Here is an 18216-nt window from a genome sequence, read left to right on the forward strand (position 1 = left end):
TGTTTGGAGAGTTCATGTAACACCCTCACCCCACCCCAAGTACTGAGGTGAGAATAGGCTCCTATAAAAACATGCTGGTTCTTGATTTAGGGGCCAGGCCTAACCCCATCCTTGAATGATGCACAGAGCCTTGACTACTGTGGTAAATATGCGCTTCTGCTGTGCAAAGAAGGGGGAAGATGCTAGGAGCTTGTTTGGGGTTTCTGTAGTTCCCCCAGAACTGCAGGGCTATTCCCCCATTACCACAGAATGGTGATTTCAGGTGGGAGAACAAGGGATAGTAGAGCCACAAGAAATGACCCACCAGTAGGCAATCTGGTGACGCAGGCTATGAGCCAGAAGCAAGATTTGCCCCTTAATGCTAATTGTGTGGTTAAATGTAACATTTCTGAGAGCTAAACCTTACCTATATTTATCACTATGTCATTTCTATAGCACCATATGTTTGAGGGCACTTTACAGACATATTAAGGAATCCTAATTTCAGTGTGGAGTGAATGCACTGCATGGATTCCTCAGTAAAAATCAGCAACCCAGACGATGTATAGATCGTAGGATGAGAGGAAAGGATTAACAGGAGATGTGGTTCATCTTTTTCCCCAGGATCTTTTAAAATATAACAGTTCTAAAATATATTTTGTTTATATAGTCTAGGCAAGATAGGATGGCTAGGAGAGGAAGGCAAGTGAAAAATGGGAAAGTCTGGGAAGACCTAAAAAGGAGGATTTGATGCATCTATTTGTAGACACAGCATGTATCACATCCTATACAACATCTTAGACTACAATTCATAGTACCACCACTGCCTGCTTCTTTCCATTTTGTCCACAAATTAAGTTTCACCAAGACTTTTCATAAAGTGGATAAAAAACTGGGGTTTAGGAGATAAGGATTATCTAAGCATAAATGGTTCTGATTCACCAATGGATTACTTCAGTTTTAAACCGATATAAGTGTATTTCAGCAGAGCGACACCACAATAAAACTGGAATAAAAGAGTTAGGTCTATGATAGACATATACTGTCAGCCTATAGTTCACCTAGAATAAAGTAACCTTAGGGCTAGAGAGAAAGACCAGTACATGAATCCCAGAGTTTAAATAATGTGTTTTTAACAGAAAGCACTACCATTAAACGTCCTTAATACGGTACCACACACATTTCAGCTACAACACTATTTATTCTGCCATCTTATTTCAGTCATTAGTTGTGTTCCTGCCTTCTACGCCTGCCAAAGTAACAAAGTATAACACATGCAGCACAGCTTTGGTGAAAATATTTGAAACAAAACATATTCATGAAATAATTACTTCTGAATTCAAAGGACAGACATTATGAATATATGATTAATCAGGTTTACACATATGCCTCTTGCTCTAATTATTGTTTTTTATCTCCAATGCACTGATGAACAGTAAACCGGCTGTATTCCCCTCCTCCCCCCAGTCATTACAACAAAAATAATTCTTCTGTCAATATCTGTTAGAGTACATATATACAGCAGCATTAAGAAAATGTAACAGACTTATAAATGGGCCCTTTTACTGGGTAACAAAACAGATGATGACTATTATTGACTTTAACCAGTGTCAAATAAACATGAGGTTTTATGTCCCAAGGAGGACAGTCACTAGCACCACCAAGCAGTCTGGCACTTCGTTCATGGTGCCAGACTAATGAGTAGTTTCTACATTTTGGCTTAGCTGCAATCTCGCAGGGGGGAGGGAAGAAAGATACAGAGAAACAGAGGATGGGGAGAAACACCCCCAAACTACTGAGATGTCTGTTGGAGATACAGCAGATGAGCTTAATTTTGGTTATTCAGTAGGGGCTGATCGACTCTCATCACATCAGATGACATCAAATTAAGTAAATTAATTTTTAAGGATAGTTCTGAGCAGGGAGATTAATTAGCCTGGTGCCAAAAGGTAAGGAAGGGTTCTCAGGCTCTTGAAATAAAACAACACATATGCTGGCCATTCTAAAAAACTCATAAATGTTCCTCTCCATGGAAATCTTTAGTAAAAGGCAAAAAATTTATATGATCTGAAAAGCTGCTACAGGCCTGAGCTTTACCATACTTCCATTGAGTTCAGACTAGTGCAATGCCGTTGAGTTCAGCAGAGTTCCTCCTGATTTACGCAGATGTAAGGGACAGCAGAGTCCATCTCCTTGGATTTTTGTCCTTTGATTAAGTCAAAAACATTTTTCTTTTTCAAGAAAGCAATATTTCTCAGATAATGCATGAGCTATTTGGAAGTGAAATTGAATCATCTCTTTGTATCTTTTGCAGAAAACATATTTCCACAGTAAAAAAAAGAATGGATATGATAGTGCAAACATTCTAGACTAGCAGCAACCCTAATACAGTTTTTATGGAAAAACAAGTGCTTACCTTATCACAATTTAAGACACACACACACACACACAGTAAATATAATGTCTCAGCACATCTTTGTATTCCTACCTATTGTTCGGAGGTATGTGATTAAAATTGTATTGTTCCTATCTAATGTGAATCTTAAGCCTGGTCTTTGCCTTATCGCACTTGGAGAATAGAAGGATTAATTTAAATGACAGACAGCACTCTGAGATAATACAGTAAAAGTAGCCATATAATATAAAAAATGAAGAGAAGAGTGATATATAATGCTATGGACAACTGCAGTTAATAGAAGTCTGGGAAGCTGTCAATAAATTAATTGATTTCAATAGTCTTACCTGTTACACTACTAGTAAAAGTCCAGTCCTTAGCTGTCTACTATATGAAGCTCTTGGCCACTGGGTGAAGTCAAAATAGAGTATTTGATCATAATAATCCCATCCTGTCATGGACAACAGCATCTCTCACAGCACCACAACTCAAACTCCTCGAAATGAACCTGTAACACAAATATTCTTTTATTTTAATTGAAAAATAGTCAACCATGTCCAATGACCAGGGGCATCACTAGTTAATCAATAAGTGCTTCATAAAGGAGCATGTACAAACCTATAAATGGCTCTTGATAAACATTAAGACCAGAGACTGTAAAGCTTTTGATCCACAGAAATTGTTTTTGCTGAATATGCGTTGCTATACAATGTAGTTATCGATCTACTAAAACTGTCACACTTAATAATAGTATATTTATCTTTAAAAAGTTACAGCTGTCCACCACGACTCTGTTGCAAACACAGCTGTGGGTCCCTTCTCAGAGAGGGTCCCATTCAACACCCTTTCCCCAGGCAAAGCCAATAGGAATTTTATCTGAGAAAGGAGTGATGAGTAGAACTCACTAATATTTGGGCGTTCCATAGTGGGCTTCCCAACTGACAAACAGTACAAGGCTGAATATAAACCAATATCAGGCATGTATACTTCTTGCACTATAACTTACATATAAGAAAAAAATGTACATGTAAAGGCAAAATATTCAGGGCCAGATGCTCAACTGGTATAAACAAATACACAGTAAGTGGAGCTATGCTGATTTACACCAGCAGAGGTTCTGGCCCTCAACATTTATGCAATGTTCAGATTGCATCATTTTTAAAAAGTCAAAAAAATAAACATTTCAGCTTCCTACAGCAACATCTACTCACTCCCGTGACACATTCTATAAGCTGTGTGGTAGACATTTAACAAGAAAAGCCAGAATTTAAACTGTACCATGGGTATTTATTTTGCCGTGGGTGTTCTCTATTTTGCCCCAAGTTTCTATCAGTGGAAGCCAGGCTGTGGCTCCTGGCAGCAGTAAAACTGCCTGGAGAATTTGGCTGCAGTGATATTATTTTTGTGCAACTTCCACTTGACTGGACAGTTCAGATCTCACTGGCAATGTCCACAGAGCAGCCAGGGGATATCAGGGCCAATGCACCCAGAAGAGGCAGTGATTCCTTTGGGGCCCTTCAGCTTTGCCATTGAGTTTAAAGCACGCAGTATCAGCCCCTCATATGCCAAAAGAATCAGCTGCAGGACTACATGTTAACAATAGAAAGAGACACTTGTGCATCTAAGATTATAACTCTTATTGAGCCTCTGCTGGAACTTAAAGCTGATTTTGTCATTGCCTATGGAACACTCTGGGAAGCTGGCAGTATATTCACCACCTGCTCCCTACCCCTAGAGGTGAATGCCATCTTCCTGAATATTGCTTACAGTCTATTATACATGGCAAATGTGTGTGTCTCTATGGGGGAGAGGTTCCCCGCCCCCGCCATCATATTCCAAAAAAACAACCCGATTTTTCCTCTAACTTTTAAATCTTTCACCATTGGGAAGACACTAAGTATGGCACATTTCTGCTTTAAAAGATAAAGGTGACACAGCTCAAATGAGCTAAAACATGAGGGCCATAACAAACTGTTCTGCAACCTAGACTGATCATTAGCATAACCAAGAGAAGCAAAAAGGTATTTACAAACAAATGACAAGGTAAAAAATTAACCAATGTAGTAAAAATGTAAAGTAAACAAAAAAAAAGCCACAAAACATACTTTGCGCAATGTTAAGGAGATGGTTGGTTGCATCTTATGCACAATACACCAACAACAAAAAACAGTGGTAGATTTATTGCAGGGTTCTGGGTGAATTTAGCTGAGAAGGCAGCAGTGTACAGAGATCAAACATAGGTACTTGGATGCACCCATATTAATAAGACTAATAGCTCTGTTCTGATCTCCTGTACTCAAGGTCAGATGAAAACTTATATTATAAATACAGCTGGGGACTGATCCTGCACCAATATTTTACTGAGAGTTTTGCCATTGAGTTTAATATGCACAGGATCAGCCACTAATATGCATAAAGGATCAGAAGCAGCAGGAAATTTTAACAAAACACAAAACGAGACACCCTTGTGCATCTAAGATTACAGCTCATAATGTTCCTTAGCTATAAATGTACTGCATCAGGCCTTTTTCGTAGCTAGCTATCCCGTGGTGACATTTCCACAGAGGTGGCATGAAGGAATTAGGTCAGAATGTAACATCACACACACACACACACACACACCAGCATGAACAAATATGTAGCCATTTATCAATGAGTAGATCTCTTCACAAGAAAAAGGAAAACATGGTTTAATTCAATTATTGTTTGTACAGCGCATACAATGCATAACATTTTGAATATGTGCTAATTAAAAGCTGCACATATGCCCAGGTGCACATGGTACTTAAGAAAGTAAGGCCAATATTTTCAACAGTGATTAGTAAATTTGGATACTGCAACATTGTTATGATCAGCCTGAGACACCTTTAAAGGGGTATCAGAGGTGAAAAAGCAGAAGGTGATGGGATCAAGAGGATCAGTTGAACAGAGGAAGGGCAGGTAATCCAGGGACTGGAGGTTGAGAGTAAGGGAGGACACTGCTAAATCAGAGAATGAGATGAAGGAGGGGAGGATGGCTTGGGGTCCAGGAAGAGCAGATGGTGAGGCCATGGGAGGAGGAGAGCTTGCACTTGATACTAACACTTGAAAAAACAAAACAAAAAAAAGGCAGAAAAATCTTGTGCAGAAAGCGAAGTGGGGAGGAAGCTAAGAGTGCATAAGATGACAGAGAGAGAAGAGGTGACAGAGGGAAGACATGCACACTAATCAAGGGGAGGAGGCATATGGCAGAATTTAAGAAAGAGCAGACAAATTGAGGAGTGCAGAAAATCAGTGTGGTCTATGGATTTTCACAAGAGTTGCTCAATAGCACAGGAACACGAACAGTGAAAACTGATGCAAAGGGGGAGCAATGATTGCTGATTGATAGGATGGACTGAACAGTGGGAACTGTGGGGCAAATGAGTCAAGAGCAGAGGAGGGGATGATATTGAAAAAAGACACCAGGGATCTGGCAAAACAAAGATGCACCAGTGCAGGGAGGTGGGAGGGATACAGAAATCTGAGCTGCTTGACCATGACCAGAGGTGAGTAAGAAATGTTTGATCGAGTAGGAGGATGGGGAGAGTGAGTGATAGTGAAGGACAGTAAAGTGGTAAGAAATGTAACAGATTTACTTCAACATATTTCCTCAAGAAATGAAGTAAAATAAAAACAGTCCACTGTTCCTTACGTCCATGATGTTAGGTGTCTTTGTAGTGTACCCAGTGTTTCTACCCAATGCATTGCCAATCATGGAACGAAAATTCTGGGTTAGTATTCCAGTCACGGACACAAATTGATTATGTTTAGTTTTACAGAAAAGAGAAAAGCACAGGATCGAAGCTGGTTAATACCCATTTACTTGCCATGGATTTTAGACTTGGTCCCAAAGCCAAGGTTTTGACCAAGAATGTTTTAAAAATAAGGTTCAGATTACTGCAAATGCTAGAGACAAATCAATTGTTTTATTCTTAAGATTTCATTTTGCTTGTCATCTAAGAGCTGCTGTACTGGACAGATTTGAGCTCACAACCTTTATTCTTGTTTTTAATTACATAAAATGGTCCAAAGACTGAAGCATCAACAGTTTTCTTTCACCGCACATTGCCTTGTGGCAGATCAATGTAATCTGTCTTACAACAATATATTATTTTACTGCAGTAAAAGGAAACTTGACTGGTCTCTCCACTCTGCCTGTGCTGCTTTTAATGAAACTGTATTAGCAATGATTTTACAGGGCACAAGCATTCAACAAAGCTAATATTAAACAGGAAATACAAGCAGGAAAGACCAAACATGGCCCTATACCTAAAATTCCCCATGCGCCCATTAACCTAGATGGGCTTAATATCGAACTTCCAGTATTTCCTCCACTTACTCATACCTTCTGTTATTTCTATCCCACTTTCTAAGAAGAAAGAACTGACAATAGAACTGAAAATATAAGCTAAGGGCTGCATTGTACCTTTAAAAGCACAGTGCCATAGTACAGGGATACAGGAAGCTTGCAAAGGCTTTGGGCCTGAGGCAGATGCAATGGGCCTGAATCTCCAGAGCGCTGCACCTTGCATAGGCATTTCCACCTGTGCAAATCAGGCACATAGTGCTACCGGGTAAGAATAGTGGCATTATGCATCCACTGTGCACAGGTGGAAATGGATGCATGAGGTTTAATGCAATGCAGAATCTAGTCCAACATCTTCAGGAACTTTGTGACAACAAAGGCAAGAGCAGCTCCTAGTCACATCCTCTCCCAAGGTGCAGCATGCTCTTTCCCCACACAGCACCAATTCTGCGGGCTGACAGAGTGCAGGCAGAGCTGTGGCTTGGTCTCTCCCTTCCTCTGGGGAGGTTAGCGCTACCGATGGCATAAGCCTTTTGCAGATCTTGCCCTGTTTACGTGCAAGAAGGACTGTGTCTGGCTCTTGGCAAGGGCACAAATGCGGGAGAAGTTCCTTGCCCTTTGCCCCCTCCTTATTTATCCTGTTTATTATGGCAGAGCCTAGGAGCTAACCAAGAACAGGGCCTCATTGTGCCAGGCACTGTACATACACAGAATGAGACACCATCCCAAAGAGCTTACAATCTAAATAGGCAAGAGAGGCAACAGGATGGGAGAAAGGAATAATACAGGCACGCAGAGCGAAACGTGCAATGATGGTAAGAGTCATGTGAGATCTGACAGCCTTTTCGTTTGACTTGGTTATTTAAATCCTTTTGATGGGAGAGGATTAGTTAGATGAAAAGACAAGGCAAGCGAGGGGGCTGGAGCCCAATAGCCAATCAGCATAGGGGAGAGAATGACCAGAGCTATCACTGCAGAAAGCAGTCTGATGGCTTTGGTTAACTACCTTCTGCAGCCAGCTGCGGTACTGCACCAAATACAACCTAAACCACGACAGATTTTATAGTGTTTACAACATGCATCTGGCTATAGACCACGACACACAGTCGTAGTCCTGGCCTGTACATGTACACAGGTGCAGCAGAACAGTAGGGACAATAGCAATGCAAGCTTCTTGTAGCTCAGCCCTGTCATGAAAGGAACACTTGTGGGAATGACAAGTCTGTGCCATCTCTGACCTGTTGCTGTCTGCCAACAAAGGTGCCAACGAGATTCAAGTGTGGTGGTAGGTTTTTGTGATGGGGACACCTGTCTGTTGGGAAGTGGACTGAGGACACCGAACAGTCATGGAAATAGCACCTTGTCCACTACCTAGGCTATCTCAGTTGAGCAACCACCAGTAGTGCTAGAAGGAACATTTCCTAGCATGCTGATGCATAATGGAGGCTGGGGGTTACCATAGCACCCGGAAGACCCATTGTGGAGTGGGAGAGAGGGGAAAGGACCCTTTAAATGGTCTTTGAAGATGTCTGGTGAGGGGAAAGGGTTAGCCAGCAAACCCACCCCAACCCTTAGGACAGCAGGGCCATACAATTAGCACAGAAGAGTTTCACTTGGTTTGGGGTTTCCCTGGCAAGTCTTTCCGCAGCCCTTCTCATGTGCCTTTTGGGCTTCTACTTAAGTCCAAGGAAAAGCCTCAGTAGCTCAGCTGTCATCTGGAACACTTACAACCTGGACAACCCCAAGCACTGAACAGTCATGATTCAAACCCTAAAATGAGGAGACTTTTGAAAAATAATAAATGTTGGGTTCTCTTTACTTGCCTTCAGGTTTTTGAGCCTTTGGGGTTCGTGTTTTCAAGTTTTCCTACACAGCCATAAGGGCTAGAAACTTACTTTATGCACAGATTCTTACACATTCCACCTGACTCCAGGAGCTGGGGCTTTACCAAACACAACATACAATCACGAGAGTTGAAAACACTGCACTGACATTTTTCTTTCAGGTCTCTTCCGACAAGAGAGCAAAACAATAACAAAACATTCACCCTGAATAGGTCACTCATGTTCCATCTAGGAGGAGGGCTGAAACAGATGCAACTGAGGGCAGCTTGCTATGGTAGACTGAGAAGATGGGTCCATTTCAGCCCTTCCATAAACAAAAACAAACAAAATATATAAATCTAAGGTAAAACCTCTGAGCTCATTTTTAACCAAAGTTTAATTACAATACTAATACCAATAATAGACACACAGTTATTTTATTATCAAAATCTAAAGAACCTATCTTAAACTTTCTGTGTAAAGTCCACTGGATGATAAATGTTTCTTTTGAAACACAACTTGTCCAGTAAAGCTTGTAAAATTAATTTAGTGGAGGACAGGCAGTTCTCTAAACCGAAATCCATTATTGAGCCATAGATCAGATACAGCACGAGCTGTGGTAATACAAGCTTCTACACCCTACCCAGCAATGTGCTTCAATCCTGACCTGGAAGAGCTACCTCTGAGAGATGAAAGTGTAAATTCATTCAGCACTTTGGTCTTTCTTCTGAGTCTGCAAGCAAAAGGATCCATTGTGATATGCTGGACACCAGTTTACTAGGAATACACTTAGACTCTGAGTGCATTTCATATAAAAAGAGCTAGCACCTTTAGGTAGCAAGAAATCATTTTAAGGCAACAATTTTTGTGGCGCAGATAACAATATTTTGTACTCCCTCTGTAACACTGGTTATTACAGCAGTACTTAACCAGCAAACACTATTCCCACATAAATGCTGACATCACAGAGGACAGAAGAATGATTCATCAACATCCTTTAATCTTATGGGTCTAAACTTCTCCTTCTGGGGGACAGAGAGGAATATAAAAGCTGAACTTTCACTGATTAATCAATGCTTGAGTCATTTAAAAGTAGAGTTTAGCAAAACACTGGAGAATGTACTATTGGGAAAAATCTTGAATTTGCAGAGGGATGAAAAGATGACTTCATAGGTCTTATCCTGCTCTAACTTCTACAATTCTCATATGCAGTTAAAAAAAAATGAAGCTACAGTTAGTTCATACTGCAGTATGCAAGAGATTGGGATAGACAGGAAGAATTAGCAAGGATAGCACAGACCAGATCCTGAACTGGTGTAATTCAGGAATTGCTTCAGTGGAGCGATGCTGATTTTAAGCCAACTGATTATCTGGCCTCACGAGTTCTAGAATTTAAAACCCTGTGGAAATGTGCAAGTTTCTGTTCCCTTTTGGTTGTGAGGCAGGGATGAGAAAACAGAAAGAAACATTTTATTTTGCAAAAGTTAAAACCAATGCTTTGCCAGCAGAGACAGCTCTAGCCTTTTGCCGCTCCAAGCACAGCAGCACGCCATGGGGGGTGCTCTGCCGCTCGCCGGTCCCATGGCTCCGGTGGACCTCCCGCAGATGTCCCTGCGGATGCTCCACCGAAGCCGCGGGACCAGCGGACCCTCCACAGGCACGCCTGCGGGAGGTCCACTGGAGCCGCCTGCTGCCCTCCCGGCAACTGGCAGAACTCCCCCGGCAGCATGTCGCCCCAAGCACACGCTTGGTGTGCTGGGGCCTGGAGCTGCCCCTGTTTGCCAGTTTTAGAATGTTTAGAATGAATTTTGTCTTCATTTTTTAAAAACAATTCACAAAACCTCAGACCTTCCATATCCACTTTTCAGGAAGTATAAGATTACCCGCGACCGCTGAAAAAAAGAGATACTCATAACCAGATGACTATACCGCTATTCTATTACTAAACCCATGATTTCAGTATAGTATAAATGGCACAAGGGTCTTGCAGGTCCCAGTGCTTTGTTACTAATTACACAGTTTATACTAATCATCCATGACATTCTTTTTATGTTCATCTCATTCAAAGAATCTCTGTAGAAACCCTTCTAGCTCAGTGTAAAAACAGTCACTGTAATCCTGTCAACAGCTGGTAATATATTGGTTGGCACACACACACACCCAAAAATAATCTCCCAGCTTCAGAACCTGGCCCCTGACCTTCTGGCTAGGAGATAAATGCTGATCCAAGAGGTAGGCCTTCTGAATCTGGTCAAACAAAGGAGATTTGTCAATTGCACTGTGACAGATTCCAAAGATTAATCTTTGTTATGATTCCAGATGCAAGCAGGCCGACTCCCAAGCCTCTTGGATTAGATGTATCCCCATAGTACATGTTTTGATAAGCTCCTAAATAATCCCCTGAAATTCCCAGAGCTGGGATCATAAAGCAAATATTTTTCATAGCTAGCTAAATCAATAATAAATTCTGAACCGTTATTTGCATCACAATAAAATATATATTGGAGATAGAGATTGATTTTTCAGAGCAGTGAAACTTTTTTTTAGTTTTATAATTTTTTTTATAAATATATAATATTTACTTAAACATAATGAAATATCCTTGATTTAAATGGCTTGATCTGCATTAAATTTGTATCTAGAAAAGCAAATTTGAATCTCAGTTTCTGAAATCCTGGAGAACTAAGCAAAACATGCTGATTTGAGCTAACTGAATTAAAAATATACACAGAACAAGCGGAAAATGGATCACAGCAGGACACCTCACTCTAAGAGGCAGAACAAACTGAACAAGTCAGATAGTAGGAAAAAAAGATGTAGAAACCCTTACGTGGGAAAAAGAAAAAGCTCCCTCTTCTTAGAGTGCAATTTTGCTCTGAAAAATGACTAAAAATACAATTTCAGAGTTGCATTTTTATCATTTCTGTACAGGGTGTGTGCGTTTCTAACTGCTTGTAAACAGCCTGGATTCTGAGAGTCTAGCTCGGTTTTTTTATATCTACTGCCTCATCACGAAGAATAAAAGTCCTGCGGGCCAAATGAAGTCCTCAGTAACACCTGCAGCAGCTGTTTTAATTTCAAAAGGTATCATTCACTGGAACTTAACAAATCATTCTGTCACAATGCTTAACAATCAATTCCTTATTTATGGCACTGTCTTCTCAAAGCTCTTCAAGCATTCAATTCTAAAGCAACAAGAATGGCTCAGATCCTACAGGTAAGGTAGAATCTGAACTTGAAAAGTGTCGAGTATCTGCAACAGCCACTCAGTGGAACTTGGGGGTGCTCAGCACATCTCAAGATTTGGCCCTTAAAGTCAGTGTCTCTTATTTCCCACTCACGCTGATTTCTACCTGGCACACATACATTGACTTCAGTGACATCTGCGCTGATTTCCACTGATGAGAGAGTATAATCAAGCAGAACATCTTTAACTAATGCCGCCTGTATTATGATATTGCATTTGGCCACATTGTCAGATTCAGGATATCTCAGTTCCCACATGCTCATAGAGACTTCTTATTTCAGCAGCTAAAATCTCTGAAGACCCTGTCCACATTGAGCATGGTTCATTCCTTCATAGCTCCTAGTACTGAGTGCATCATGCATGTGCATCCCAAGAGAGCAAGCCTGCTTATTCAGCCCAGGGTTACAAGTGCAAAGCCTTGTAATTGCAGCTCCTAGCCTCTCAGGGCAGGGCTGGGGTAGGACCAGGCACGGGAATGAAGTCATCCCACTTGTGCTCTGAATGACCCCCTTGACGACTCCCAGGCAGCACTGAGGAAGAAGCTGCCTGATTCACATGCACAGGGAACAAGAGCCAGATGCGGAGGGAGGGCGAGAGGGAGTGGACTAGGACAAGAAGCCTGCAGAGGTTGGGACAGGAGCAGGAGGGGAAGGAGAGACACTGACTGGTAACTGGGCTGCAGATTAGGACTGGCTAGGCAAGGAGATTAGGACAACAGCCTCCTTCCCTACACAACCACGATTCAGAGCAGGTCCATTCTGCGCCCTGAATGAGGCAGAGGTCCTGTGATCATCTAATTAAAGACTGTTCCCTTCATGTTCTCTTACCACTGTGTGCATGTAATAGATATTTAAGTTAACAGTACAATAAACATTATGAATGCAACACATAGCGTTTATCGGCAGCCATTATTTCTCCTGGAATAACTGATATTATCATCAGTTGTAAGATTTCATGATAGATATGAAGTCAAGTTGTGTCAGTGCAGGAAGCCGTTAGCAGAACTGAATCCTATTTCTAGCTCACACTGAGTCACCTCATGATTTAGGGTAAGCCACTTAAAATCTGTATGTCTTAGCTTCTCCATCAGCAAAGTGAGCATAATTGAAGCTCTCTTTTAGGAGTGTTTCATGAATATCTGTACAACACTTTGGACTGAAAGACATGGTAGAAGCACAGAGTACAGCAGACGAGTACTATTTTGTGTCCCAAAAGGACAACACAAATTTCATTTCTTTTCACAATCTATAAAATCAATTTCCTACATTGCACACAATAAGAAAAATCACCATATCTAAAGTAGTTGTCTGGGTGGTCTATAAAAACTAAATTCCCATAACTCTTCAACTGAAAACAATTAGCAGTGTAATAATGAAGGCGCTGTTCTCACAATTACGATGGGATAATCATAGGTCTTGTTTTGCAGCTGATGAAGAAAGATTCTGAATGGAAATGTAATCACTGATTTCCTATCAGACAATTAGATGCCTAACAAGATAACATAATTACAACTGAATGGATTTATATCTTTAGCCGATATATAATCACATATGGTGTGATGACTACCAAGCAAAGAAGTAGGATCCTCTATGCAAGAGCAGATTTATTGGTGCTACCACAGGAAGGTATAAATTAAATTCCTGGGCTAGCCAATTCTCCTGAGCCATACGAGTGAGGAAGAACAGGCATTGCCCAGGCTTTCCTTCAGGGTTCAATCACAAGACATTTACAAGGTGAAGCTGTGTCCCGTCGGGAGTCCTGCAGTCAGGATCTGCTGAACTGTCAAATCCCCATCCTGGCCACGACCCACCCAGTCAATAACCACCATTTTTTCAGTTCCCTTATTCTTCTCCACAACAAAGGTTTCTATTGCTTTCTGCTACTTCCTTTGGTGGTATGTTATATCTCAATCCCTAACCCTTTCTCTGTTCTTGGGGCTTTTAGATTGTAAGCTCTCCAAAATGGGGACCCTTTCTACCTGTGTTTGCACAGTATCTACCACAATGGGCCGCCAAATCCTGAATGGTGCCATTGGATGGTACTGTAATTGTCATAGTATAATTCCCCACTCTGAACCTTAGCGTTCAAAAGATGGGGTACCAGCATGAATTCCTCTAAGCTCAATTACCAGCTTAGTACTTGTAGCGCTGCCACCAACCAGGAATTCCAGTGCCTGGTACACTCTGGCCCCCCCAAAACCTTGCCCGGGGAACCCCAAGACCCAGACCCTCTGGATCTTAACACAAGGAAAGTAAACTCTTTCCCTCATCGTTGCCTCTCCCAAGCTTCCCCACCTGGAAGATCACTGTGATCACAGGGCCTCATCCTCCCTGATTGAACTGACCTCGTTATCTCTAGCTTGCTTGCTAGCATATATACACCTGCCCCTGGAAATTTCCACTACATTCATCTGAGGAAGTGGGTATTCACCCACGAAAGCTCATGCTCCAAAACGTCTGTTAGTCTATAAGGTGCCACAGGATTCCTTGCTGCTTTTACAGATCCAGACTAACACAGCTACCCCTCTGATACTTGACACTGTGATTCAAACTCCTTGAATCTTAAAAACAGAGGAAAATTCACCTTCCCCCCTTCCTTCTCTCTCCCCCTCCCAGACTCTCCCTGAGAGAGAAAGTAATCCTAACACAGAGAGAAATTAACCTCTCTCTCCCCCTTCCCTCCTTTCTCCCCACCAATTCCCTGGTGGAGCCAGACCCAGTTCCCTGGTGTCTCACCAGAATAAAAAAAAACAATCAGATTCTTAAACAAGAAAAGCTTTTAATTAAACAAAGAAAAAACAGTAAAAATTATCTTTGTAAATTTAAGATGGAATATGTTACAGGGTCTTTCAGCTATAGACACTGGGAATATCCTCCCAGCCTAAGTATACAAGTACAAATTAAAGTCCTTTCAGCAAATACACATTTGAACTCCTTCCAGCCAAATACACATTCACAAATAAAGAAAACAAACATAAGCCTAACTTGCTTTATCTACCTAGTACTTACTATTCTGGACATATAAGAGACTGTATCAAAGAGATTGGAGAGAAACCTGGTTGCACGTCTGGTCACTCTCAGAACCCAGAGAGAACAACCACCAAAAACTAACAGCACACACAAAAACTTCCCTCCCTCAAGATTTGAAAGTATCCTGTCCTCTGATTGGTCCTCTGGTCAAGTGACAGCCAGGCTCACTGATCTTGTTAACCCTTTCCAGGCAAAAGAGATATGAAGCACTTTTGTTCTATTAACTCTTACTTATCTGTTTATGACAGTAATAGAAATGCATAATAAGCTGATGTAACCTTCATACCCAGTAGACTTTCTGCCTTGAGATTTTTCACCAGCAGCAACTAATGTAGATGCTGGTTAAACATGGCCTCAAAAGTTCTGTAGTTGTATGTACAGTGGCCGGGGTACAATACAGAAAAGACTAGACTGGCCTTAAAGCAGATAGTTTGATATATAAACAAAACAAGTAGAAACCTAGAACAGTTGACTTTATATGACATTGAACAAAGGTCATTAATTTTAAACGCCCAAGCCCACAAGCTTCTAAAGAAGCTGGACCCTATTTCACACAGTTTCTGGGATACAGTCATGTATGAAGATGTAATATATGATTTGTGACAAATATAGCAATTTCCTGAAATATTCTTGAAATACCTTATTGTATTAAGTTTATTTATTATTGTGGTCCAGGATTGTATATAACCTCTCAAGGAAGTGATGTGACAGATGTAAGACCTGGGAGTTCAAAACACTATACTGAAAATATGCCAGACATATGTATGGAATTTTGAGACAAGTGCTAAGTAGATTTCCTGATGAATCCTTAAGGAGAAGTTAACGAAAATTAACTTCTCAGTTATGCAATTAACTCAGTTATGCAAAATCCAAGCATTTTGAAGCTACATCCTGAGGAGAGGGTGATTGTCTGCTGATTACCTGTTACAGAAGGCCGAGAGCAAAGCCCTGAGCTGGATAAAGACATGGCTGAGCCACCCAGCCTGCGCTCTGGTTCTGGATCTAACATGGATGAATTTGTAACCATGGGGAAAACCCAGTTGTGGGTTTTGAAGGACTGACACCTATCAGAGCCTCAGGTAGGAGTTGAGAGTGACTTCTGGTGAGTTTTTTTAGCATGTGTATAGGTTCTTTTATTGTTTAAATGTTTTTCCTGTAATACTTTTATCTTAAGAATAAATGTGCTTGCTTAGAAATAGCTGTGTGGTAACTTGTAACTGTGGGCAATACACTGGTCATAGCCCTTGAAGAGAAAGCAGTGTACAAATACTGGCCTTTTTAGGCTGTCTGGCTTGCTGGAGACATCACAGTGTAAGGGAAAGAGTTGTTGCAGCCTTAAAAGCTCCAGTCAAGAGCGAGTGAGATGTGGGTCTCTGCCCAAGAGAGGTGACAGCCAGGAGCCTAAAGTGGGTGTCCTTGGTGGACCATAAAGGGAGAATACAAGTGCAGTTGCCCTAAAGCTGATTTCATTAGACAGTTACCTATGACAACATCAGGTTCGGAGCAAACTAAAATGACCAGTCGGGTTTGGACTATGCTTGTGTTGTCAGACCCAAAATTCTGCTGTCAGAATCAGACCTGGACCATTATCTCTGTTCTGAGGACAGCTGCTTCCTTCTTAATTTTTGTTTTTTTAAATTAACCCCCTGTTTTTGGTTAGGTTGGTCAGTGGGGCAGCGATTTGGCTGTAGTGTGGTACAAATCGCCTGTAGTATCCGGCCAAGCCTAAGAAGGATTGGACCTGCTTCTTTGACTTTGGGACAGGCCACTTTTGGATAGCATCCACCTTGGCCTGTAGGGGGTTTATGGTTCCTCGACCCACCTGGTGCCCCAGGTAAGTTACTCTGTTTTGGCCTATTTGACACTTTTTGGCCTTAACAGTTAGTCCTGCCTGCCTGATGCGCTCAAAGACCTTTTCCAGGTGTAGTAGGTGTTCGGGCTAGGAGTCTGAAAAAATGGCCACATCATCGAGGTAGGCAACTGCAAATTCTCCCAGTCCAGCTAGTAGACCATCTACCAGCCTCTGGAAGGTGGCGGGTGCATTTCGAAGGCCGAAAGGAAGGACATTGAATTCATACACCCCCGCATGGGTGACGAATGCTGACCTCTTCTTGGCAGGTTCATTTAGCGGTACTTGCCAGTACCCCTTGGTTAAGTTTATTGTAGAGATGAACTGGGCACGTCCCAACTTTTCCAATAGCTCATCGGTACGTGGCATTGGATAGTTGTCCGGACGAGTTACAGCATTGAGCTTACGGTAGTCCACGCAAAAGCGTATTTCCCCATCTGGTTTGGGTACCAGAACCACTGGAGATGCCCATGCACTGGTAGATGGGCGGATTATACCCATTTGTAGCATGTTCTGGATCTCCCGTTCTATAGCAGCTTGGGCATGAGGAGACACTCGGTAGGGTGGGGTTCTGATTGGGTGAGCATTACCTGTATGAATGGAGTGGTATGCCCGTTCAGTCCGTCCTGGGGTGGCTGAGAACAATGGGGCGAAGCTAGTGCACAGCTCCTTGTTTTGTTGCCGCTGCAGACGTTCCAGGGTGGTTGAGAGGTTCACCTCTTTCACGCCACCGTCTTTTTTCCCGTCGTAGTAGACACCGTCAGGCCACTCAGCATCATCTCCCTGGACTGTAAACTGACAAACCTGTAAGTCTCTGGAATAGAAAGGCTTGAGAGAATTAACATGGTACACTTTAGGCTTTAGTGAGGAATTGGGAAATGCTATGAGGTAGTTTACAGCTCCCAGGCGCTCTTGGACCGTGAAGGGCCCTTCCCATGATGCTTCCATCTTATGGGCCTGTTGCGCCTTCAAGACCATAACCTGGTCTCCTACCTTGAAGGACCGATCTCTGGCATGTCTGTCATACCAGGCCTTTTGCTCTTCTTGAGCATCCTGTAGGTTTTCTCTAGCAAGGGCTAAAGAGTGTCGGAGGGTGCTTTGTAGGTTGCTTACAAAGTCCAGAATGTTAGTTCCTGGAGAAGGCGTAAACCCCTCCCATTGCTGCTTCACCAACTGTAATGGCCCCTTAACCTCGTGACCATACACAAGTTCAAATGGTGAAAACCCTAAACTGGGATGTGGTACAGCCCTGTAGGCAAACAGCAACTGCTGCAACACTAGGTCCCAATTATTGGAGAATTCGTTGATGAATTTTCGTATCATGGCCCCCAAAGTTTCATTGAACCTTTCCACCAGGCCATTGGTTTGATGGTGGTATGGGGTGGCAACCAAGTGATTCACCCCATGAGTTTCCCACAGTTTTTCCATGGTCCCTGCCAGGAAATTAGACCCTGAATCTGTAAGGATGTCGCAGGGCCAACCTACCCTGGCAAAGATGTCTGTTAGGGCCAGGCACACAGTGTTAGCCCTGGTGTTGCCTAGAGCTACTGCTTCCGGCCATCGGGTA

The 18216-nt window shown here is 42.1% G+C and overlaps 1 protein-coding gene and 1 non-coding gene across 3 annotated transcripts in view; both read right to left on the reverse strand.

Moving 5' to 3' along the window:
- The window catches only part of LINGO2 (leucine rich repeat and Ig domain containing 2), a 758770-nt gene that overhangs the window by 231299 nt on the left and 509255 nt on the right, over positions 1-18216 (reverse strand). Inside the window, exon 5 of one of the 2 annotated variants that reach the window (XM_050943109.1) lies at positions 2722-2882. The exons of the other annotated variant lie outside the window; for it this stretch is intronic. The gene's annotated coding sequence lies outside the window, so the exon portion shown is untranslated. The remainder of the gene's footprint in view (positions 1-2721; positions 2883-18216) is intronic. 2 annotated transcript variants of the gene reach the window in all.
- On the reverse strand, positions 1945-2062 carry LOC127048541 (U5 spliceosomal RNA). The gene has a single exon (XR_007773722.1). It is a non-coding gene; the product is annotated as a U5 spliceosomal RNA (small nuclear RNA).

This window comes from Gopherus flavomarginatus, chromosome 3 (genome assembly GCF_025201925.1).
Source record: "Gopherus flavomarginatus isolate rGopFla2 chromosome 3, rGopFla2.mat.asm, whole genome shotgun sequence".
NCBI classification, from domain to species: domain Eukaryota; kingdom Metazoa; phylum Chordata; order Testudines; family Testudinidae; genus Gopherus; species Gopherus flavomarginatus.